The sequence below is a fragment of the Globicephala melas genome, chromosome 20 (assembly GCF_963455315.2).
Source record: "Globicephala melas chromosome 20, mGloMel1.2, whole genome shotgun sequence".
Lineage (NCBI taxonomy): Eukaryota > Metazoa > Chordata > Mammalia > Artiodactyla > Delphinidae > Globicephala > Globicephala melas.
The window spans coordinates 493,084-519,377 of record NC_083333.1 but is presented as its reverse complement, the minus strand read 5'-3'; the positions used below and the strand labels follow the sequence as shown (position 1 = coordinate 519,377).

Genomic DNA, 26,294 nt, shown 5'->3' with positions numbered 1-26,294 from the left:
GGAAGATGGACATAGCGGCTGGCCATGTTCGCCTGGGATGATTGATGATAGAGCTTTGCCCTGGGTTGGTGGGGCACAAAGAAGGGAGGGGGAGGCATACTCAAATTGAGTTTGCTGAGGCCAAGGCCAAGGACATTCCAGGAAGGGAGAATAGTGGGTGAGGAGGCCCAGAAGCTGCATACTTGACACCATGGGGCTTGCTTTTGCTGCCTTGTCTCTGCACACGCTTTCCCCGTGCCTGGGCTTTGGGTCCCTGATGATAGAGAAACACATAAAATGTATACGCCGAAGAGAGGAGGCCGGAGGGAATATGGTGGGTTCAAAATGGATGGGGAATCAGGATTGACTTGAGGTTCAAATCATTTCCCTCTTGCTGGGTGAAGGAAAGAAGGGTGCGAGGGGCAAGGGGACCAGTTAGGAGGATGCTGCAGCAGAAGGACAGTGGCAACAAAGAGCTGGTGGACACAGTAGCATTCACTGCAGGATTTGCCAAGTGCATTATCCCACATGGGAATGAGGGGAGGACATCAGATGCTGCTGACACCGAGATCTCCTTCCCAAATGAACCTCAGAGAACACGCTGCTCCAGGGGAGACCACAGAAGCCGGCCTCATGGTGGTTGTCAGCATCCATGCTTTCACAAATGGGGAAACGAGGACCCCGAGAAGGGGAGCGGTTCGTTGATAGTCACACAGCAAACCTAGCAGCAGGGCCAGAGCTCTGCCTGCCACCCTGGCTTGTAATTTGTGTCCCTTTCTCTTCATTCCTCACCCCCTGTCTGAAGGCAAGAACTCAGAAGCAATTGCTAGAAATGGCGAGACCTGACTCTCACGCGGTTCAAGAGGCAGGAAGCTTGGAGGCAACGAGGCGGGACATTAAGTTAACAGCCCCTGGAATGGCCCTGGCGCTGAACTCCTCTTTAAAAATTTGTATTCAACCCCAAAACCGAATCAAGGGACCTTGTAAAGAATAGTTACTGACAGAGAGCTGCGCAGGGAGCGCCAGGGAACCAGGCCCATGAATCAGCTTGCTGGCAAAATGAGATTTCTCCGACAGCTGGGGGGTGTGGAGAAGCCACCCTGAGCCTGACCCTGCCCGAGGTCAGTGCTCGGCTCGGCTCCCCGCTTCACCCCCACGCCACCCAGGACATGCCTACAAACCTGTCTTCAACAAATATTGACAAGCACCTACTATGTGCCAGGCACTGTGCCCCTTAAGAGAAGGCTTCAGGGAGAAAGGGAGAGACTTGGAGCCAAGCTGAGAACCTGGGAAATACAGTATATGGGCCAGGAAAGGAAACTCTCATTTAAAGGGATAAAACTTCTTAAGACAGGTTGGCAGGGACCCCTGGGGTCTGATGGTGCATTTGCTGTGTGACCTTCAGCCAACACAAAACCAGCTCTGGGCTCTCATTTCTTCATTTGTATAAACATGGAAGTCACCGCTACTAGACAGTATTCACTGACCTCTCTGAAAGGGCTGTGCTGTTTTAGCACCTGTACTGCACAAAAGTCCAGGGATATAGGAACTACTAACTCCTATTTTATAGATGAGGAGACAGGCACACAGAGAGTGATGGTAATCTGCCCAGGGTCTCCAGCTTAGAAGTAACCTCCGGGCAGCTACAAACCTACCCTCTTTCTGCTACATCCTGAAGCAACTGATGATGTTGGCAACGGAAGGGAAATGATGTTGGAGAGACCGGAAGGTGCGAGGGGCATACAGAGGGGCCTCTAAGGATTTGATGTGCTCAAGTGATGGGGGCAAGGCTGTGGGACCCCCATTTAAGGTATAGACCATGGATAGTGTTGGGGGGCAGATGGAACACAGTAAGCGCTACGGCCTCTCTCCCATTTTTAGAGGGAACACTCTCCCTCCCCTACTAGAAGCTCCACCCCCAGCTGACTGTCACAACAGACAACCATCCAACCCTCTCTTGGTCACCTTTGGAGCAGAGAACCAGCAGGGCTTTCCTGAGCAAGGTGTTGAGCTGGGCTTGTTAGGAGAGCGGGCAGCACACACAGGGAAGTGGGTGTGAGTTGCACCTGCTGTTTCCCTTGGGATACTGGCTGTCCCTTCAGCCTCTGGAGTATAAGCAAGAGAAACTGGGAAGCTGAGGCCATCCCTTAGGCCCCCACCCCGGCTACGGTAGCACAGTGAGTGTTTATTAAATCCTTATCATAGATCAGTCAGAGTGCCAAGCACAGGGGAATCAGGAGGATTAAATAGCCATCACTAACATTTCCTGAGAGCTCACTCCACGCTAACCATTTTATATCCATCATTCCATTGAGTCTTCACAATAACCAAATAAGGTAGGTGCTATCATTATATCCATTTTACAGATGACAAAACTGAGGCTCAGAAGTTATGTAACTTGTCTCATGTCACACAGCAAACAAATAGCAGCACCAGGATTCATACCCAGGTTACATTGGCTCAAGTCTCCTGTCTTCCCTCTGCCCCACACTGCCCTCCTCTGTGGGGACCGGGAGTTCAGAGAATGATTCTGACAGTGTCAAGCGCACTGGGCTGGGAGTCCAGGGCCTTGGTGGGGGTTCTCTCTCTGCCATTGACTAGTTGTGTGGCCATGAGCCTGGCACTGCCCATGTCTAGAACAAGCCAGGACCCTCAACTAGAATCCAGGGCCAGATGGCCCCCTCAGTGCCTTCAGTCTTAATGGTTTTCGGGTCTGCAGGTGTGAAGCCCAGGGCACTGCCCAGCCCTGCTAGTTTATACCTTCCACCCTCCACCCTCCACCCTCTTAGAGATGCTGTGGGCAGGAGGCGGGTAACAGTTTCAACGTCCTCAGCGGTTCTCCAAGCTTTGCCAGCTCTGCCGTCCTCTACTTGATGCTGCCACAGGTAGCTGCTCCTGTGAGTTTGGACTTTGCCAGATTGCGGGGGGGGGGGTGTCCATAGGGAAGGAGCATGGGGGGATGGGAACGGTAACCATCCCTGTGTCTGCCAGAGAAGCAGCAGCTAAGACAGAGCTTGAAAGTTCAGCTTGTGGATCCTCTGCCCACAGGGAGCTCCCAGTCTGATGGAAGAGGACTGGGCCCTGTCCCATAGCAGCTTCCAGTCTGAGGGGGGGAGAATGACACACCCAAAGAAATGCCACCATGCATTCAGTGAAACATACGAACAGGTGCTAATAAGTGCAAAGTAACCTAGGTATGCACTTAGCCCACAGAGCAGAAGAAGTAAAATAAATGTGGAACCTGGGAAGTTAATCCAGAAAGGCAGCCTGGACCAGGGCTGTAGGTGGGTTGAGGGGAGGCATTCAGAAGGGTCCATCAGATGGCCAGGAATTCAGACACAAACAGTTAAGGGTAAGGAGGTGGGGTGGATTTACCCCGGTGGCTGGGGGATGGAGCCCCACAGGGGCCTGGCTAAGAGGAGTGGGCGTGGGAAGCGGGGGAAGGGACCCTCCCTCAGGTGACCCTGGAGAAGCCCTGGGCTGCTTAGAAGAGAGCTGCTTGGCTTCCAGTCCCCTGGCTCCCCCGCAGCTGCAGTGTGACCTTGCACAAGTCTCTGGCCCTCCTCTGTGAGAAGAAGGGTCTGGACTAGATGCTATCTGAGGACCCTCCCCGGACTGACCCTCTGTGCCCCCATCCAGAGGCCAACTGTGAGCCCATCTATCAAGTGGATTCAAACACAGAACTCAAAGTGCCTGCCAGGACTTTCCTGGGGCACAGACGGGGCCTCGGCCCCTGGCGGAGTTCCCAGCCCCATGGGGCAGGCCACTATGGGGCTCCCAAGAAAAACAAGGTCAGAAGGGCTTGAGCCCCAGTTCTGCTGCCATCTTCCTGTGTGACCTCAGGCAGCCCCCCAGCCCTCTTTGGGCTTCACAGAAGGGCTGGGGGTGCCCTTTCCCTCCCAACCTTCTGCAGTTCTCGAATGACTTTCTTCCTCCTCCATTGCAAAAGCTCCCAACAGGTCTCCTATGACTTGTACTGGGGCAGGGGCTCTGGGGCTGCTTCCTGTAGATTCTCCCATCAGGAGGGGTCCTGCCAGTTAGGACAGCTGATTGGGAGCAAAGGAAAAATGAGCAGTGTTCTGGGAGTGGACCCCTGTGCTCCTACTCTATACCGAAGCCAGCAGCCCAGCCCTGGCCCTGAAATGGACTCCACCTGCAGACCCCCACCCCAGGCATGTCAGGGAGGGGGGAGGGTGGAGGGATGCCGTTGGTGGGAGGTAGCAGGTGAAGGGTCCTTCATGCCTCCCCTTTCTCTGCCCCTTCTTATCGTGTACACCCTACAGCCACCTCGATGCACACAGTCCGCCCCTCCAAGGGGCACAGAGAGTGAAGCCCACCCCTCCCCTGATGGGATGCAATTCATCAGCATTGACAGAAGCTGGGATGCTGTTCCAGGGCCTCCTCCCTCACACACACTTGCCCACGGGGTCCTTCTTCCACAATCTGTTCCCTGCCCCCTCTGGGCTCCGTTCCAGATTCCAGATCCCCTGTGAGATGGCTCTCTATCAAGGGAAGGGGCAGGCCCAGGGGAGGGGAGCTGGACTGTGGCTAGCCCACCGGGCAAGGACCACATCCCTCAGGGAGGGAAGAGAGGAAAAGAGGCAAGGAAAGAACACTCCAGCAGCTGCAATATCTCGAGGAAATCTCCAGTGACGCCAGAGCCACGGGGTGACCCTCCGCCCCAGCAAACCTTGCTTCAGGAACAGACACAACAAAGCACCAGATGCATCCAGCAATTAAAGTGCTGCCTTTGTTAGAAGATGAGGAACTGGGCTCTTGTGGGCGGGGCACGTAGAGCACGTGTGCACACACTCCGTACGCACACAGAGCACGCATCACAAATGCACTCTCTCCGAGCATCCCTACTCGTTCACACGCCTGCCAACCTCACAGATGTGCACAAGCCGGGGCATGCCCCTCACAAACACACACACACTCCCAGGGGTGGTGGTTTGTACAGAAGCTTGTTGGAAGGAGGGAGGGGTCAGGAGCACATTTATCCCATACCTAAAACAATAACCAGATAGTCTCACAGCACTCTGAAGAATACCCATTCACATGCAAGCCATCGCTGAGTTAATTACAAAGATTCTTATCTGTTCATTAAAGCAGACTGGAGGGCCTTCTATTTGGAAACACTTTGCAGTTAAAGGGACTATGTTATTAACTCTAATGAAATGATTTATTCTGGGCCCGTGCCTGGTGAGGTAGAACAAGAAGCCCTCATTCAGAGGGTGTGCCCTGGTTCCTGGGCTGACATTCTCTGCATGGAAGCCAAGAAGATTTCTGGGAGGAAAGGGACAGAGATCCTGGAGAGATTATTAAAACACCTGTGGATGGAGAGAGCCCTGCTGAGGCTGGCTGGGAGGAAAGGGCACCCCGGGTGACTTGGGGGTCACCCTAGCCAAGCTGGCCTAGCATGGAAGGCAGTGGAACTGACTCCACCCTGATTCAGTTCCCTGCCTATGAAATGGGGATTCAACAGCTCGTACTTCAGAGGGTTCTCGTGAGGATTAAATAAATTATTGCACGTGACACCCAGATAGAGGGAGCAAGGTGGTCTAATGAGGCTCTGTCTCAGACCAGGGTCCGCCACCAGGAAAGTCTCCTTCCCAGTGTGGAAATGTAACCCAATGTAACAAGCTCCGGGCGTCCTCCCAGCCTCCAATCCAGCATCCCAGCTTCATCCAGGGGCAGCTTGACCCTGGGGTGGCCCTGGGTGTAGGAGGCAGCTGAGGGTACTCCCAGGTACGGAGGGCCCACCAGCAACAACAAGGAGCAAGGATCCCAGCAAGGGTGGGGCGAGCAGGGTGGGGAACTCACAGGGGAGAAGCGGCGCTGAGAAGGGAGGACCCGGCTCAGGGGAGGTGGACCAGATCTGGGGTCTGAATTCAAGCCTGAGAGCAGGCTTGTTAGCTGGGGGTTTGTGGATGGGCTCAGGGAGTCCACGACCTGTTGAAATGGTACCTGAACTTGAGGTAGGTATGGGGAAGAGTGTAAGTCATCACTCCAGGCCCTACGCAACCCCTCCTTCTCCCTGTAGGGTCCCAGCAGAAAACTCTCCCCAGGTCACACCTAAAGGGGGCATTTCTACAGTCAATGAAGCCACTCATCTCAACAGGGAGTAGAGGTCACAACCAAACTAAAATGGGACCAAATCTCCAGCCCCAACTGGCCCACAAAGGATTCCCAGATTAAATGGAAACGAATTGGCACGGGATTCTCTTTGGGATGCTCTATACTCTGGGGCCGTCTGCTAGACGGGGAGGAAAGGGCAACAACTTTGATTCTTCTCCACTGGGGACCCACGGAGGCTGGAAGGCAGCCCCAGCTGGTCCCCAACCTACACAGTGGGCAACTCCCACATTTCCTGGCCCACCCAAACCCACAACCACTAGGCAGGCATGACAGGAGCAATCTTCAAAGACCAGATTGGAAGAACCCTACCTTCGACTGTTCAGGCTCACCCCTACCTGTGACTCAGTCTCCTGTGAAAAGAGGTTCTACTCTCTCACCTGGATTGTTTCCCCGGGGGGTAGGATGGAAGAATGGGAAGGAACAAAGTCCAACTGGCCAAATAGATAGAAAAGGTATTAGGAAGCTCAAAACTTTCTTCTGGAAACAACAGAAGGAGAACTTGTGCTGGTAAAGGGAGAAAACTCAGAATCTAGCAAAGACTCAGAAGCAAGAGAAGGGCCTGGGGATTTTGGAAATACACCAGTGTTCTCCCCCTGAGCTCGTGAGCAGACTGGGAAGGCAGACATGGCCCAATAAGACTTTGGACTGTATCCCAAGGTCAACGTGCATCACTGGAGACTTCTACAGAGTGGTCCAGGGAGACTGGGTTTTGGAAAGACGGCTATGATGCAGAGGGATGAGGAAGGACTGGGGCCCGATGAGCGATGGAGCTACGCTAGGTGTCAACTGAGGCCAGGAATGGAAATGCTTTCCCAAACAGCTCTCTTGAGGTTCTCAAATCCCTCCTTTCAATTATTTATTCCTCTAGATTCCCTAAGGTCCGGACCCCCAAGTCTCTTTGCCCTGGGATAGTCATATCATTTAGTAAGAAGAAAGGACTTTGGAATTAACAGGGTGGGTTTGAATCTTGGTTCGGCCATTTACTTCTTGCAAGTCATTTCAAATCAGTATCTCAGTTACTCAATCTGTAAAATGGGGCTGAAGTGGGCCTCTTCCCAAGGTTCATGTGAAGATCGATGATCTTTTCCACACAGTCTTAAGGCAATAGTAAGTGCTCAACAGATGTTGGAATATTACCAGCATGTCTTTAAATTCCCAGCACATGACCCATTACCAGCACTGGAAGGAATCCATTCCAATTTTGGAAGAAAACAAGACCCAGAGCAATGGAATGATTTGCCCAGATTCCTAGAGTACATTGATAAAGGAGCTGGGATTCGAATCTAATTCTCCCGACCACCGTCCCATCTTCCCAGCTGCCTCACTCTCAGGCAGACTTGACCTTCAGGTATTTTGGTGAAATGACTGCTCCTCATCATGCTTTCAGACTGTGTCGGTTGTCAGGTCTAAATCCAATGCCTTCTCGCCACCTCTCCCCTGATCACAACCCCATCTTCTCTCTGTCAGGGAGCATCTGCTTCCAAGTGCCGTTAAGACCTAGGCCGGGGGTGTTGCAGGGGCCGCTCGGCGGAGTGGTTGGATCTGGGGGAGAGGAGGTGAGGCACCAAGGAAAGAAGGATGTGAAATGTTCATCTCGTCTCCACGCTCTCTCCTGGGCTCGGAGCCGGGCTGAGGGATGGGCCTGTGCTCTGTCAGCAGCCCCGGTCCACGATGGATGCGGAACCTGGTAGGATGGTGTCGGCAACACTTGGTGAGATTCATTTTCCTGCAGCGAGGGGAGAAAAATGCAGCCTCTGTGTCATCCATCTGCTCTGCGGCGAAGTGGTAAACAGGCGAGCCTCACGGAGAGCTGCCTGGAGCCAAGCCTAGCTCAGCAGGCCTCCCGCGGGGGCTCAAGGCCGGGAGGAAGTGCCGGGATTCATTTCCTTGGGTGCCCAAGGCTGGGAGGACTCCTGAGCGTGGCCCTACGGGGTGGGACCCTTGGTGGAGTCACACACGCCTTCAAGAACCAAAAGTTAGATGGACCATGATTCCATTTCATAACCCAAGGGGAAATGGCTGGGGTCCCCCACGTTCCTGAAGCCCTGCCTTCCGGTGTTGGGCTGCTCCTTTCCCCGTGTTACTCTCGGGATCCTACCCATGACCAGCTCACAAGTCACCCACTCCAGGGAGGCTTCCCAGATCCTCCCAGCTTTATCTCTCAGTGCTCAGTAGTTATCTTAGGTAGGCTTTAGGTCTCCAAATAACTTGTATCTACCTCTGCCACGCACAGCCATATCATTTCTGAGCCTTAATCCTCCCAGCTTTCCCTGTAGTGAGTTACCTGCATTCCAGGGTAATCAAGGACTCAGCTAGAACACTCGTAAAACCAAAGTTCACCATTTCCCTCCCAGGTCAGAGGCCACCCCTTGGCAGGTTCTATCAAATGCTCTTGTCAAGTATATTGTGCTTCCAGGAAAACACCTAGACACTTCGAGTGGGGTTGACCCTTCCTTCTCCTGGCCTGCCCCACCCCTTCCTCCTCTCCCCAGACCCCATCATTTCTTCCTGTACCACCTTTTCTCAAGTCCTCGTCAACGATCCCTACATCTGTTCTCGGCACCAAAGTGCTTTCATGCCCACTCTCCTGTCTCTAGGCCTCACTTGCTAAGACGGGCTGCAACTATAATTATTTCATTTAACAGATGGGTTCCAAATGTTCTATTCCATTTAATAGATGGGAAAACTGAGACCAACACAAACACAAGTCTTGCCCACGGTGACACGAAGTCAAAGCAGGGACTGGGGCTAGATTGATTCTGAACCTTCAGAAGCAATCCCTTTCTACATTTTTAAAGTTCTCAGCCCCATCGGGAGGCCCTGCTGGCTTCTTTGTCACCAGCAGGGACAGGGCCAACTCCAGTGCTCTTTCTATTTTCCCACTCCCTTGTTTCTACCAGGACCACTACGACACCCTCCTACCCAACCTCTCTGCCCAGCTCTCCCCACTGCAGCCTTTGGCTTCAGAATCACCTCTAATCTGTATCTGATCATCGTGCTGCCCCTCAGGGATGCTGCCCTCCTCCCCTCTCCCTGCCCTATGTAGGTGTCCTTTGCTGCAGGTGGAGGGGGTGTTGCAGAGTTAAGGCTTAGGCTGCCCCAGGTGAGAGGTCCTTGCAGATGCTTCTGACCTGCCTCCTTGTATGTGCACGCCCCCTCCCCACCGCGAGGATCCCCTGGGGAAGCGGGGAGGGCAGCTCATCCACGCAGCTACATACACCAGACTTTGCTTAAACCTCCTGGTCTTGTCCCCATCTCTTATCTCCCAGACTTTCACCAGGAGAAAAAGCGTGCAAGGGAGGGCCGGGAGACCTGGGTTCTCTCATTCAGTGCCCCTCTTAGCCGGGCCTTGGACCATAGAGACAGTAGGGAGGTGACAGCCCAACCGAGCCCCCAGGATCCACAGATCTGCCATGTGGCATTGGATGAGTCCCTCCCCTCCCCATCTGTTAAGCAAGAGGGAAGAATCCAGGAGATCTTAGCTCCGGGTCGGGGGTGCGGACAATTTAGAGAAGCTGATGAAAACCACGCACCCTCCCCCCACTACTTTTCTACTTATACAAAATTTCACACACTACTCAGTGGGGGTGGTGAACCCCTAAGGACCCTCCCATGGACTCCCCCTTAAAACTCCAAGGAGACTACTTCAGAAGCCCTTGTAAGATGGTTCCTAAGGACCCCAGCTTCAGCCCTTTGAGGTGCACCACTTCCGTGCGCCCAGGCAGAGCAGTCCCTGTCCCCTGGCTGCAAGCCCCAGGAAAGGTTAGGGGAGGGAGCGTTTCTCGCTCATCCCTCACCTGGGGTGTTAGTGGAGCTGGCAGGACCATTACTCACGGAGCCAGTCCCTCGCTCCAACACTGGCCCTCCCCTCCTCCGAAGAACAAAATTAAAAGAGATTTGTCCTCGAGCTGCGACAGCTCATCAGCAGCAAGGAGTTCCTGGGCCAGCAGTTGAGGGCAGAGATGCTGGGTGAGAGCCTGGACAGGAGGCTCCATCTCCTTGGCCTTGGTCCTCCTGTTCTCAGCAGCCATCTCCCTCCAGCCCTCTCCTCCTGTCCCCCTTTCAGCCAAGGGACATTTTAAATGAATTCCATTTAAAACTTCAGAAGCAATCCCTTCTCACATATTTAAAGTTCACAGCCCCAGCATTAGGCTCTCGTTCTCATCTGTTCACGCTTTTGTTCAACAAGTAGCTCAATTTGTCACCTCTTTGCTGAAGCGTCCGGATCCCTCCAAGCTGAATTATGGTGCCCTGCTTGGAACCATCAGAGTGAGCGCTTGCTCGAGGCATCATACACTTGTTCCTCAGAGTGAGGGCTCCAGCTGCCAGCCTCTCTGCCTCTCCTGGGCGTGGGGGTGAGCTACTTGAGGGCATGGACCGTTTGCATTCATGTGTGCAACTCCGACCTGTGCCTGGCAAAGAGCACATGCCAACCTGGCAGACCGCATCTCCTGATCGTGGGTCCACCAAGTGCCCAGCACTGTGTAGCCACAAAGGGGCTGACCAAGAATGATGCACCTAGTAGAAGTGACAGGTGCAGAATCCAACAAAATGCCACTGTGACCAGTGAGGCAATAAGGGTGGGCACCGCCATGCCCACACTCTGCCCTCTATCTACTTACCCTCCATCTCCGGCCACACTGGCATACACTCAGGCTCGCCCAGGCAGACAAGGTCCCCAGCTCACCAAAATCTCTTGGCAGTTACCACCTCTGTCCAGGACACTGGGGCCAGAAAAGAGAGCTTAGTGCCTGCTCTGCTCCTTGAGAGGATTGTGGGAAATTCCCTCATGGCTATTCTTACAAAGGATGAGGAGGGGCTGGCAGAAGGGAGGAAGGGAAGAGGACCATTCTCTCAGTCTGCTCCAACCACTTGCTTACTCCGGACTCACTGTTGAGAGAATATTATCCCAAATTATCTCAAACACTATGGGAACAGCAAACTCACTACAAGAAACAACTGAAGCCCTCAGAATTTAACTTAGAGGACCTGCTTTGGGGGACCTTCCTACGCCCCTAGATCTCCTCCTTTGAGGAGCTTGCAACTGCAGCAGAAGTCTAGATGGAATCCCCATGGCACCCAAGGTCTCAGTTCAACAGGCCCCAAGGAGGGGCACCACTCAGACCCAGGCAAGATCCTGCCCTCAGTTGGCAAATGTCTTAAAACAGCAGAGAGCAAATATTTCAGGCTTTCAGGCTGTATGGTCTGATCTCTGTTAAAACAACTCTGATCTTTTAGCCCAAGAGCAGCCATAGACAATACCTGAACAAATGGGCACAGCTGTGCAGCAATACAACTTTATTTACAAAACCAGGCAGCTGTCTGCTGGAACTCAAGTATCACATACACACACACACACACACACACACCCCTTAAAGAACACGTGGGCACCTCTTGTCACTCAGGATTGTTATGTTCAGCGCTGGCACGTATAGCCCCTAATCCTAAACCCCTGCTCTCACGATTAACACTGTTCAGGCTCCAGGGAAATGGGTCTCCACATCTTTTGCTCTGGGTTTGCTGAATAAAAAGACAACAGAGTCAGAATGCTGAGAATGTTTCTGGGACCTGCTGCTGCTGACAAATGGCTCCACTGGATGGAATGGAGAACACGGGGCACATAAGAGCCGCAGAAGCACTTGGGTAAGATGAGTTAATTAGCTTTTCAAATCCTTGCTCTCAGATAGCATGAATGCAAAAGATTCTTAAAAAACAAAGTATCATTTCCAAACAATGCCAAGTGTCCTTTTCTAGCTGTCTGACTGTTCCAATTAACGGTTCTGGAAGTACTCACAATTCTCAAGTTATTATTTGTAGTGTTGGCTCTAGTTGACAGAGCAGCTAAGGAACATTTTGCTACATTCAACAATTCATATTAATCATAGGTATAAATGTAGGTCTAGATGTAAAATGCATGACACTGATTCATTACATTAACAAAAACTTGTACTTTTAACACTAGAGTTGTGAACAATTTTTTTAATAAAAATATTTAATAATACTTAAATAACTTTTCAAAATATTTTAAACATTTCAGGTTAGTTAAATAATTTTTATTAATTTTTATATTCATTCATTACAATAGGAATTGCACCTTTTAATTTTAATAGATCATTTTTAATACTTTGATGAAAGATATATGAAAAAGGGTTAGTTTTTAAATATTTTACTATCATTTGAACTTAAATGCTTAATGAAAATATTTTCGAATTTTGTACACTTTGAATAAAATTGCATTTTATTTTTTAATTCTTTAGCTGAGCTGTCCAATAGAGTATCCATTCTCTACATATGACAACTGAGCACTTGAAATGTGGCCAGTTTGAATAGAAATGTGCTGTAAGTGTAAAATGCACACAAAATTCTGGAGACTTTATATGAAAAAAAGGAACATAAAGTATGTCATTAATAACACTTTATATTGTTTACCTGTTTAAATAACAGTTTGGACATCTTGGATTGAATAAATATATTATTTAAATGAATTTCACCTGCTTATTTTTGCATTTTAAAACGTGGACTAGATTCTACATGTGACTCATGTATTTCTATCAGATAGGGCTGCTTGAGATCATTACTGTCAAGAGAACGCAAATTATATGAAAATCCTGATTATAACAACAAAACTGGTGATTTTGCTGACATAATGGCAAAAAAGATAAATTTTAGGGAGTAAATATGTGATAATTTAAGCATGATGCACATCTTTTTTTACGTGATTTTAACACTGATTTGTTGTAATTTTCTCATGGTTCTGATGTTATCAAGTCTTTTATGGCTGTATTTGAGGTATAATTTACATACAGTGAAATGCCCTCATTTTAAGAATACAGTTGGATGAGTTTGGATCAGTGTAAACACCTGTACTACCAGCCCCCTAATCTAGACATAAAACAGCTTCATCAGCCCACTCAGGTCCTTCACAATCCTTTCAATCCCAGGGGCAACTGATTTTCTGATTTCTATCATCATAGGTTCATTTTGCCTGTTCTTGAACTTCACATCATCAGAATCACACATTATCGCTTTTGCATCTGGCTTCTGTTATGTGTCTTTATTTTATTTCTCATCCAGACATCGGCCCCCACCAATGGGACACCAGGACAAACATGCACGGTAATAAATAAACATTCTGGGATTTCCCACCATAGCTCTATATATTCTTTTCAGTTTTGTCATTATGAAGGTGTATTTGCCTGGGGAGGGGGCTAAAACATATTTTATTTGCCAGTCTAATAGCTGAATCAATGATGTTTTGGTATTTAAACATGTGGTATGTGGGGCTCCTTTGCACTCTTGCCCTGGGCCTTGCAGCTGGTAGGCATGGGTTGGCCGAGGAGGGAGTGAGAACGGAGGTCAGGACTGCAGGGGAGCCTCCACCTCCTATAGTTCAGGAGCCTGGCCTGGCAGGTGAGACTCAGCCTCAGGGCTTCCTCGGAAAGGATGCTCCAGCTGTCTGAGGGCCAGCGGAGAAATCCCTTACAGAGGAGGCAAGTTCAAAGGTGGCAAGTTCAGGGTGTGCTGGAGACCCATGAAGGGAGGGGCAAAGCAAGGGGTCCTGAGGTGCCGAGCTAAAACAGGCACTGCTCATCCGACCGACAAATACTTCTTGAACATCTGTGGTATGCCCTCAGTGTGCTAAGATTTAGGGTGATAATGGAGAAAATGTAAATAACAGATGTCCCCTCTGCCCTCATGGAGCTTACAAATTGGTAGGAGATAATCAAATAGTCACATCCACGAGGGATAAAACCTACAGAATCTAGCCCAAACTTTCTAGACAGACACACAAGCCTTTGTTCCGGCTGCCCCCTCTGCCAGAGAAGCCCTTCTGGCTCTTTCTTCCACCTACAGAAGGCCCTGCTCATTCACCGAAGCCCGGCTCCAAATGCTTCCCCTCTGCAAAAACTTCCCTGGTGTCTCCTATGTGAATTTTCAACCCCTTCCCCTGAGTTCCCAGGGCACCTTCCTCACACTTCTCTAATTGCACGTGTCATGTTTTGGGGGTCATTTGTCTCTACCTCTGCACCTCCCACCACTGAGGGGTGGGCGAGTGGAGAGAGTGATGTGCTTCATGGCTGCATTGGAGACCTGGTTCCACCACCCAGAAGCTCTATAATGTTGCCCAGGTGAATTATTGTCTCTGAGCCTCAGTTTCCTGGTCTGTACAATGGGAATAATGATAATTACTTTGCAGAGTTTTTCTGAGGATTAATTAAGTCTATGGCACAGATAGACGCTGAGTAAATATTAGTCCCTGCACACCCCCCATGCCTCCCCCCTTTGCTAAGAGGTCCAGGACCCTCTTAAAATTGGAGTTGACCACCCTCACCTGGCTTACAGCCTCTGCATCCAGGCCAGACAGATCAGATAGGCAGCTAGAACGGGGAGTGAGGGGCACACTGGCCCCTCACTGTGATGAGGCCCACAGAGTGATTCGTTGGATTGGTTCCGATCTGCATGTGGCTAAGGGTAGCGAAGAGGCGGCTTCTCTTGGCAGCATCCGGGCTTGGAGTCAGCCGCCAGGGTGGACCCTGTGTAGTGGTAGGACAGGCCCAGAGCAGCTGGCATCAAGGAGGGCACTGCCAGGGGCAGATCCGGGCTGCTGGAGCACCAACCAACGCCGCTTCCCAAATCCCACCTTCTCTCTATTCCCGGAGTGGCCGCCATGCTGCCAACTAGCCTGGCAGCCCCTGGTCCCTCCGTTTCCAGAGCAGGCTGGGGGTCCAGGACCTTGCCAAGCCAGCCGCCGCAAGCTGAGGTGCCCCTTCCTGAGCCCAGAGGGTAAGGTCCCTGTCCATCCCATCACCAGGCTCCAGGCTCCCAAACTTGACTACAAGCTATCCTGGAACAAAGCCCCTGCCGGGGCTCCTCACCCCACTGTGGGTGTGAGAGGGCAGCCCCCAGCCCAGACAGAGAAGGCAGGGCGAGGGTCTTGATCCTGAGTTCACTGCTCCAACGCTGATTCATTCTTTAACCTGGGCTTGTGTATCCCTTCTCCAGGTCCAGTTTCTCATCTATAACATGGAAAGAATAAGCTCTGGCCTCCCTACCTGCCACGACTCTGTGATTGTGAAATGAGACCACGCAAGAGGATGCATTTTACCTGTGGGTCCACTTGCTGTGTGACCTTAACCAAGTTGCTGCCCTTCTCTGTGCCTCAGTTCTCTGAGGCAGCACTAGGACAGGACGAATATAGTGCTCCTTCCCCTCCTGGCCCACATCCCCATCTCCAGGAGAAGGGAGAGAGCATCTCCTAGCAGCAGCAGCCTGGGATAACCGGTAAGTATCTTTTCTTGGCCCTTAGAGAAAGCCGAGGCTTGAATCTCACATAACTCCAATCTCCAGCCATCCTCGGAGACATCCCGGGAGAGTTCCTGTGTCCTGGAGGAAGTCCGGAGGGTTCTTGTCCTGAGAGATAGGCTCCCAACCAGATGCCAGCTCTCCTACCAGCAGCCAGCCTTAGCTGGGCCCTTCCCCTCCCTCCTAAGCTAATTATCGCCATCCCTGGCAGCTCAGACCTCCACACCTGGCCCGGTTAAGTCTCTCTCCTTCTATCAGTCCTTCCCTGTCCCTCCACTTATGTCATCCAAAGTCATTACATCCAGTGGGGATTCACTGCCAGCCTGCTAATGTCCAGGTGCTGCGCTAGGCAGGGGTGACACACAGGGAAGTAAGACACAGCCCTGCTCAATGGGGCATCTGGACAGAACTGACCCCAGTGACCCGAGAACGATGTGCTATCTCACAGGTGTATAGTAACAGCCAACATTTTTTGAGCACGTCCCAGGTTCCAGGGACAGGGCTGAGAGATTTACAAGTATGTCCCCTGGGAACATCACAGCACTGTGAAGGTGGGTGCCATTACTTGAGTGAAATGGTCCCAACGTCATTTTAGAGATTTGAACACTTAGAGGCTATCTAAGAGGCAGAGCCAGAGTTTAGACCCAGTCTGTCTGACTTTAAGTCCCTTGCTTGTGAAGATAAGCTACTTATAACACCGCAGCTGAGGGATAAGGAGCATTCCATAGCGCCTGGGACAGTCTTGAATGCTAAAGGGAGGTGATGTTCCAACAGCAAGGGGCCTTGGTGGATGGATAGGACTTCGCCAGGCAGGCAAGGAAGGAAAGGCTTTCCAAGCAAAGGGAACAACATGTTCAAAGGCCCAGAGGCCCAGAGGTGCATGACAGGTCTGGGGAGCACCAAGCTCTTGAGTGTGGCCAGACCCAAGAGAAGTCAGAATTAATGGTGCCATGCAGGTCCTCTTGTGTCATCCTCCCCCCTTAACCAGAAAGAAGCTGAGGCCCGGAAGGGCTCCACCCCCAAGGCCAGGCAGCCAGAGCCGAGGGTGGGACCCCAGCCCCGGGTTTCCAGGCTGGGACTTTGCTCCCATGTCAAGCTACCTCTCTGATTCTCCCCTCTTCTCTCCCTTTCCCTCCTCTTCTCCCTCAGCCCCTGATAGCCTTCCCTTCCTTCCTTCCTTCCCCACCCCCACCCGCCTGATGAGGAGGCTCCCAACCTCCTGTCACCCAGGGCTCCTCCTCTCTCCATCTTCTCCTACATTCAGCCTTCCATTCGCTGCCTGCATCACCCTAGTGTGCTTTGTCTGTGATGCAGAGGGCACCTTCCTCAGCCAGGGGTGCCGTTGCACAGATCATTTTACTATTCCACGTAGAGTGCTCAGGTCACGAACTGCTCACCAACAGGTAAACACATATATATGGAATCTAAGAAAAAAAAAAAAAAGGTCATGAAGAACCTAGGGGTAAAATGGGAATAAAGACACAGACCTACTAGAGCATGGACTTGAGGATATGTGGAGGGGGAAGGGTAAGCTGTGACAAAGTGAGAGAGTGGCATGGACATATATACACTTCCATACGTAAAATAGATAGCTAGTGGGAAGCAGTCGCATAGCACAGGGAGATCAGCTCGGTGCTATGTGACCACCTAGAGGGGTGGGATAGGGAGGGTGGGAGGGAGAGAGACGCAAGAGGGAAGAGATATGGGGACATATGTATATGTATAACTGATTCACTTTGTTATAAAGCAGAAACTAACACACCATTGTAGAGCAATTATACTCCAATAAAGATATAAAAAAAAAGAAATTAGAAAATAAAAAGTTAAAAAAAAAAAAAAAAAGGCAGGTGTCAGATTGCCCGCTCGATTCAGCCCGCTTCTGGGTTGGGCACAGGTGTGCAGTTCACAGTCCCTGCAGGTGATACCCTGGACCAGCCGAGCCGGAGCCCGGAGGCTGCCCATGCAGACATGCAAATGCTGGGCCCCTTTTCTCAGCTCTTTCCCTAAACCCTTGCCTTGCTGTCATTCACATCCCAACTGATAATAATGCAAATAATTCTTGCCCATAGAAATGCAAATTGTGTTCAGAGGAATGCCGTTGATTGTTGTTCTGTGGATACAGACTAGATTTGCCAGTTTTCACAACTATGTGTGAATTCATTTCAGGACGCCTTCTTTGACTCTATACATGAGATAATTTGAATTCTCCTTTGAACAGGTTGTAACATCTCATGGGGTCCCTAGCTAATTAATGAGTTAAATACAATCTTTGACACATGTTCATTTTGTTTCGGTATGAGAGTCATGTTGGTACTTTTTCAAAATAAATTATCCTTTAATACTCCTGCGGCCAGCTTGGCATCTGGAAACTAGGATGGTGGGGGTTTAGGGACAGTGTGCCCCTGGTGGCGAGAGTGTGACCCCAAATGTCTGACTGGCCCCAGTACTGCTGCTCCCAGCTACTTGTTCCCTTGTCGTCGGGCATGGGGGGGAGGGGGGAGGAGGGAGGGGTCCTAGTGATTCTTTTCACTAACTAACTTTTTGCTAACAGAAGCCTGGAAAGGCCTCACTGCTCCCACCCGAGCAGAAAGGGGCCTTCTTCCCAGTCATGCCCAGACCATGGGGCTCACAGAGGAGGGCTCTGGAAAGAGGGGGTGCAAGATCTTTTGCTGGGCTCCTCGGTCAGACCTTCATTCAAGCAGCATTAAATGAGCACCTACTATGTGCCAGGTGCTCTGAGAATAGAGTCAACCAGGAGAGTTCCCCCTTCTGGTCTCTCTCACCTTCCCTAGGCCTCAGCCCTGCTGTCACTCATCTCCCAACTGACCCTGCCTTCAGATGGGGCCTTAAGGAACCAGAGAAGCCCTATGTTTCCACCCCCAGCCGCCCAGCAAGCCTGGCCCAAAAATCCTCCCATGGGATGCAAGGCTCCCAGACTCCTGGGCAGCTGATCTGCCTCAACGGCCACTCCCTCCCCCAAGGGGGACTTCCTTACACTGGGGCCTCCTTCCCCAGGGAGGAAATGGGCACCTTTTCCTCACCAAAAGCTCTGGGTCTTTAAAGCCCCAGTGTGGGTCAGTGAAAAGAGCAGCGGGCAGCGCATCATACACCTGTTACTCTCTGAGTGGCCTTATGCTGAGGTGTCCCCTGTCAGTTTTCCCACACCAAGGATACGACCATAAGAGCCCCTACTTCATGAGGCTGTGAACGTGAACTAGGACCACGCTGAGAAGTCTCAGCACAGGGCCGAGTGCACAGTAAGTTCTGAATAAATGCCGGCTGCGATCATTGTCTTTATTAATTATTAATACCCCCTTAAAAGGCTAAGTGGGGTCAGCATTGTTAATTCCATCCTATAAACTGGCAAATTGAAATCCAGATGTTAAGGAGATTCAAAATGTCTCTAAATCTAAGTTCAAGTACGAAGCCAGAAAGCAAGGACTGGGGATCTCACACACCGCAATTTGGATTCACCTCATCAATTCCCCAGAAGGAAAAAGGACAGGGCCATTTAATGAGTCAATGGGGCCGAATGATCATACTGGTCGCAAAGGCCCAGCCACCAAAATCCCAGGAGTCCTGCGCCCAGTTTGCTGTGCCTACCTTGGTGTAGTTAACGGGGCCATGTAGGCAGCAGGCTGCTCCTGGCACCGAGGCTGAGAGCTCCAGGCAACCCCGCCAGGGAGTGTGGAGGCGGAGACCCCTCCACCTGCCACTCTGCTCAGGATGCTTTCCCACACGGCCTCCACCTCCTGCTATGGGCACCACCCTGCTGCGAGATGCAAGCGGGTCTCCCGGGAAGCAGATGATCTGAAAGTCCCCTTGGAGGCTCGTTAAAGAGCTTTTGGAGGCTCGACTGCAAGATGGTTGGATGGATGAACAGGAGAGTGGAGCCAGATCTTCCCAGGAGAGGACAGTCCCACTTCCCCGCCCCACTCTCTCCCCGCCACCCGTGGTGGACATGTTGGGGCTCAAGGAGGGGAGTAGGAGGAGGTTGTCGGAGTCCATAGGGATGAGATCATACCCTGTTATGGGCTAAGCACTGTGCTAATTACAATAGGTGACTCTCATGTGGTGCTTGCTCTGTACCAGACACTGGTCCGAATGCTTAACATGTGCTATTTCATTTAGTCCTCACAACCACCATTGGAGGTGAGTAGTATTATCATCCCCATTTTACAGATGAGAAAACTGAGGCACAGAGAGGTTCAGTCACTTGTGCAAGCAAAGCATTAGTCATGCAGCACCTCATTGAATTGTTATCACAACAAATCAGTGGTATAAGGGACTGTTTTTTATCACCATTTTATAGAGAAAGAAACTGGCTCAGAGAGGTCAAGTAACTTGCACAAGACCACACAGCTAAGAAGTAGGGAGAATGTGAATTAGGACACAGAGCTAATTCATATTAGCCACCCGTACCCTAAGCTTGGGCTCTCCATCACCATGTCATATTGCTGTCAACCCTGAGATGTAGGTGTGTTATCGCCAATCCCATTTTCCAGAAGAAGAAACCAGGGCCCTCAGGGCAAAGTGGCTAGCCCAGGGCACACAGTAGTACATTAATCAGGACCAGTGCCAGCATGTCTGTCTCCACGCTCCAAAGACAGCTTTCCAGGACGCCACACACACTGCACAGGTGGAGTCCACATTTTCCTCATCAGACTAGGTGCTGCCAGAGTTAGGGGCCTGTTACCTCTCCACTTCCAGACCTTCCTCACACAGACGCAGCCAGGAGGGACTCCCCGTAGAGAAGATGCTTCCTTGGGCACAACTGTCTAACAGGTAGGGAGTTTCCTATCCCCGAAGGTCTGTACCAGAGGCTGGAGGGAATGTCGCTAGAGACCTGCTTGGGGTGGGCCTCAGTGGACCTGATCTCAGAGGAACTTCAAAGTTCTACCCAGTTCCCAAGGCCTTCCTCTGGAATCCTTGACCCTTGGGAGTCCCTTTTACCCCCCTTATGACCTACCCTCTGTCCCATGGTCTCAGCCTGAAGGGTGCACTGGCTCCCAGTCTCACCTCTCTCTGCTCTCCTCCACCCCTGCGTGACCTTGGGCGGCAGGCACTTTCACTCTGGGCCTTGTCCTTGTGGGAGAAGAAGAGGGTCCCACCCTCAGGACCCCACACAAATTGACCCATGAGAGGACCCGCCCCAGCGGAGGCAGTGGGCCCAGGACACTCAGGAACCCAACCCACCAGCCACTCGGAGACACGTGTGAAAGGCTCTTATGGAAAAGAACTGCCCACCAATGCCTGGGGCCCATGCGGTTGTCTGGACAAAGTACACAGGATGTAGGTGGAGAGATGAAGAGAGAGGGAAAAAGCCAGGGACAGAGACCAAGAGATGGGGGAGATAAATGACAGAAAGAGAGAGATGGAGAAGAGACAGTGAGAGACAGAGATAGAGACTTACACAGACAGAAACGGAGAAAAAGACAGAGAGCCAGAGAGATTCACCAAGACAGAGAACACACAGAGAGAAAGACAGAGATACACCTACAAATCCAAATATAGACCTTGAGGAAGACAGGCAGTGAGAAAACAGGGAATCTAACAGCTAGAGAGAGAGAGAGGAAGAAGGGAAGGGAGGTGGGGAGACACAGAGTGAGCTAAAGGGTAATTTCAAAAGGAAAACAGAAAAGGTGCAGAAGAGACAGAAGCAGAGAAAGGACAGAAGCAAGAGGACTGTCCGGAAGAGAGGTAGAGGAGGAGGGAGGGCAACAGGAGGAGGTGCAGCCGGCAGAGACATCCTGGCCCCCCCAGACCCACCACCCACATGGCTCCTGATTTCCTAAAGGCATGAGAACGATAACCATTAAACTCTATAAATAATTTTATCCACCCAGCCTCCTAAATGGGTTCTCTGTGTCTATGAAAACTTTTAAAAGCCACTTGCTTGGTAAACATGCAGACAGCAAACAAAGGCCTTTTCCTAGCAGTGGGAGGGGAGGCTGGAAGACTAATTAGGCTGAGGGGTAATTAATAGGGAGTGTGTGCCTGCTAGTCCCCTGCCCGCCTCCTCCCCTCCGGGCCTGGGAGCCAGCTGAGGCTGCCGGTCTGGAGCAGGTCCCTGGCTCTTCACCCCCTTCCCCACTATGTTCCTCTCTTCCTGGCTTAGTGCCAGCTCATAGCCACACCCTGGGCACGGGAGAGCCACATCTCGGCCAATGACCCACGCTGAGTCAGCCCACCTACACATGGAAAGCATCTTATTCTTTTTTTTTTTTTAGCAGTACGCGGGCCTCTCACTGTTGTGGCCTCTCCCGTTGCAGAGCACAGGCTCCGGACGCACAGGCTCAGCACCATGGCTCACAGGCCTAGGCGCTCCGTGGCATGTGGGATCTTCCCAGACTGGGGCACGAACCCGTGTCCCCTGCATCGGCAGACGGACTCTCAACCACTGAGCCACCAGGGAAGCCCAAGAGGGAGGTGAAACCTTAGCACTGGTATTCCTATGGATTTAGAAAGTTCTTCTTTGTTTCTAGCCTGAGTCCCTCATGGTTTTCCATGCCCTCCAGCCTTTAGACCTGAGGTTTCCCCCCTGCCTAAAAACAGACTGGGTGACGTCTCAGAGAGGGAGTTCCTATCCCTGACTCTAAATCTCAATGTCTAGTGTCAGTCCCAGGCCCTCCTTTCAAATAGGTTCCAAGGCCCCACCTGTGCCTACCTCTGGACTGGCCCACCTTGTCAATATCCTTCCTAAATCTTCACTCGGAACTGGACTTGCCCAGAGAAAAACAAGCTTGCCCCTTATTTTGGCTGCTGTTGTGTATGAACAGAGCCCAGGAGAAGTTAGCTGCTTGGGTATATGTACCTCTCCCTGCCAGCCCCTAAAAAAGGATTACTGCTGCCTGAGCCACTACGGAGAACAGTATGGAGGTTCCTCATAAAACTAAAAATAGAACTGCCATATGATCCAGCAATCCCAATCCTGGGCATATACCTGGCCAAATTATAATTCAAAAAGATAACATGCACCCCTATGAATAGTAACACTATTCACAATAGCCAAGACATGGAAACAACCTAATGTCATTGACAGGTGAATGGATAAAGAAGATGTGATACAGACACACACACACACACACACACACACACACACACACACACACACAGTGGAATACTACTTGCCATCAAAAAGAACAAAATAGGGCTTCCCTGGTGGCACAGTGGTTTAGAGTCCGTCTGCCGATGCAGAGGATACGGGTTCATGCCCCGGTCCGGGAGGATCCCATATGCCGCGGAGCGGCTGGGCCTGTGAGCCATGGTCACTGAGACTGCGCGTCCGGAGCCTGTGCTTTGCAAAAGGAGAGGCCACAACAGTGAGAGGCCCGCAAACCGCAAAAAAAAAAAAAAAAGAAAGAACAAAATAATGTCATTTGCAGCAACATGGATGCAACTAGAGATTATCATACTAAGTGAAGTAAGTCAGAAAGAGAAAGACAAGTGCCGTATGATATCACTTATATGTGGAATCTAAAATATGGCACAAATGAACCTATCTACAAAACAGAAACAGACTCACAGACGTAGAGAACAGACTTGTGGTTGCCAAGGGGAAGGTGGAGAGGGAGAAGGACGGACTGGGAGTTTGGGATGAGCAGATGCAAACTATTACATATAGAATGGATAAACAACAAGGTTCTACTGTATAGCATAGGGAACTATATCCAATCTCCTAAGACAAACCATGATGGAAAAGAATATTAAAAAAGAATGTATATATGTGTATAACTGAGTCACTTTGCTGTACAGCAGAAATTAGCACAACAGTGTAAATCAACTATACGTCAATTAAAAAAAAAAGAATCACTGCTGCCTGGCATCAGCTGACTACTTGCTAAACCCCCAGGTCTTTGTCACTCCCGCTGCCACAGCCTCGGCTCTTGGGACCCCACAACATGATGTCCTCTTTGTCCCTGTTAAGCTTCATCTTGTCAGATGAAGCTCCAATCAACAGAGATGCTCCTAGATCCTGATTGCATCACCCAGCTTATTTGCAATCCCTTCTGGTCCCAATTCAGTCTCCGGGGCTGGACCCAGGGGCACTCTGGGGGCACTCTGGGTGTTGCTGGGTACAAGACACCCTTCTCTCCCCTTGCTCCTCAGTGGTGATCCATGTGTGGGCTGCTCTGGCTCTTTGAACTGCCCACTGCCATCAAGCTCCCCATTCATGCTACACATAGTGGCCTAGCTGTGCCGGAGAGCCGGGACCCTGGCGTCACGGGATGGGGCTCACATGGCCCAAGGTGGTCTGTTGGTGCTGAGGCACCTCCATTCAGCCCTCTCTGACCCCACAGTTCCCTGACTCCATAAACGTAGAGCCCACACAAGTTCCAGATAACAAAGAGGGAGGCTGCACCCTCCCACTAGCTGTGACGAAGCAGGAGCCTGCCCTTCTGATGTCTGGAGGCCTTGGTAAGCATGGCCACAGGAGGAGAAGCTACTGGATGGCAGCTCCTTTCCCAGTGCTGGTACTTAACAGCTCTCGGCACAAGGCCACAGTCACCCAGGGATGCGGTAGCTATGGTTTCCCAAACTCCACCTGCGTCAAATTGACAAGGAAGAGGAGCCCAGGACTCCATCCAGACTTTCCCTGAGTCCTGTGTCCAGCAGAGGCAAGGGACAATGGGGGTGGGCAGTGCACAAGTCACTGGCTAGAACTCATTCTGGGTTGGCTCTGGGAAAAACAAGTCACCTGACAATAGGCAACATAATTGAGTGTCTTACATAGTGTCTAAGATCGTAAATTTTGTAGGACTGCAGCTCTGCCATTTAGCTGCTGGGTGACCCTGAGAAAGTTACTTAACCTTTCTGAGCCTCTATTTTCTGATGTGTAAAATGAGAATACTACCGCCTCCTTACAGGGGTCATCTGGGCATTTATTGAGGGCCCACTGAGTCCCAGGAGCCACGAAAGGACTGCTTCATTTCTGCCCCACAGAGTAGTTGCTGCAGGTTCAAATCCATTTTCCAGAATCCGTGGAACCAGATTTTTGAAAAGTACTTCAGTGCATGTTCTGTTTATTTCATGATGCCTCCAGGCATGCACCCCATAATCAGAGACATGCATCTGCGGCTAATCGCGTGATAACTCTCTGGTTACAGCCTCACATCAGGTCAAATTTTTCACCAAATGAGTTTTGAAACAAAACTCAGTTTTCCGACACTGTTGGCTTCCTGAATTGCAGGTGGACCTGAATTACCATCCCCATTTCTTAGGTGAGGCAAAGGAAGCTGGGCTCAGGCTGCATTGCCCCAGGATGCCCAGCCAGTGGGAGCAGGGCTGAGGTCTGTCTGCTGCGTCCAGGACCTGAGTCCTTGTGTGGTCACCTCACCTTTTGGAGGGATCAGTACGTGATTTTGCCTCTTGCTTCCTACCCAGTGCCTTCATGTCAGGTCCCCCCTTCCAGCCCGGTAATCTCCGAGGGGCAAACTGGGGAGGTTTAATGTCTGTGAACAAGGCATTGAGTCCCAGACTGGGGAGTGACTTTCGCAGTGATCCAAGGGTTTGTCCTTGCTGCCCTCACCTGCCTTCCTTGCTGGCCTCTCTCTGCAGCCCAGGCCCTTTCCTTACACAGTGCCCATCCCCCAGGCCTCACTCAGGCCAGAGTCAAAGGTCCATTACAGCTTGGTACCCCTGGGGGCATGTGTGTGCTTACTTGTGAGCCAAAGGCAGGCATGGAGGGGATGGGACGAGGACAAAGTGCCCTGCCCTAACACAGGGACTGTGGGTCAGTGGCGTGTCTTCATGGTGCTCTGGAAAAAACCTCTCCATCCAGCCAGGTCCTACCCCACCCAAGTCCTGGCAGGGGGAACATCGTCAAGAATGTAGGCTTGAGATGTCCTCCTGCTGGGCCTCCCCTCTACCCCAGTCCACAGGCAGCCCCTTCTCCCAGCTGCCTTCCCCAAACCCAAAGGGTGTCAGGTTTACTGAAGGTCTGTGTACTGTGCTGTCCCAGGTTCAACCAACATTTCTGTCTCTGTCCTATGGCTGGGCTCCCACCCTGAGATCATTGTATGTTTTTTTTTTCCTACTGCTGCAATAACACAGCACCACAAGCTTGGTGGCTTAAACATATTTATTACTCTACAGTTCTGGAGGCCAGAAGTGTGAATTGAGTCTTGCTGGGCTAAGATCAAGGTGTCAGCAGGGCTGTGTTCCTTCTGAAGGCTCTAGAGGAGAATCTGTTCCCTCGCCTTTTCCAGCTTCTAGAGGTGGCCCACTATTCCTTGGCTAGTGGCCCCTCACACTGCATTGTTCCAACCTTGCTTTTGCCATCACATCCTCTCTGCCTCTTCTGCCTTCTTCCATATTTAAGGACCCTTGTGATTATTTTGGGCCCGCCTGGATAATATTGGGTTGGCCAAAAAGTTGATTTGGGTTTTCTGTAACATCTTACGGGAAAACCCAAATGATCTTTTTGGCCAACCCAATACAACACTCTGCTTACCTTAAGGTCAGCTGATTAACAATCTTAATTCCACCTGCAACCTTAATTCTCCTTTGCCATGTAACCTAACATATTCACAGGTTCCAGGGATTAGGACGTCTCTGAGAGGCCATTGTCTGCCTACCACATTATGCCAACAGCCATGGAAGCCAGGGAAGCAGTGTACTGAGGGCGAAAGGGCATGGGCTGGAGAGTAAGGAGGTCTCAGCTCACAAATTGTTCTGCCCCTCAATGCTGGGATGACCCTAAGTAAGTGACTTAACCTCTCTGTGATTCAGCTATCTCATTCATTCAACAACTATGCATGGACCACCTACTATACAATGAGTCTAAGTTCAGGGGATAAAGCAAGGACTTCCTCTCATGGAACTTACTTCCTAGTGGGAGAGAGATAGAAAAGAACCAAATCAATATATTAAAT

General features: G+C 51.0%; 1 long non-coding RNA gene across 1 annotated transcript in view; it reads right to left on the bottom strand.

Annotated features, from left to right (window-relative positions):
• Positions 1 to 6,189: 6,189 nt before the first annotated feature.
• Positions 6,190 to 26,294, bottom strand: part of LOC132594106 (uncharacterized) — a 171,917-nt gene continuing 151,812 nt past the window's right edge. Inside the window, exon 4 of the long non-coding RNA XR_011377027.1 lies at positions 6,190 to 7,843. This is a non-coding gene — a long non-coding RNA (uncharacterized lncRNA). The remainder of the gene's footprint in view (positions 7,844 to 26,294) is intronic.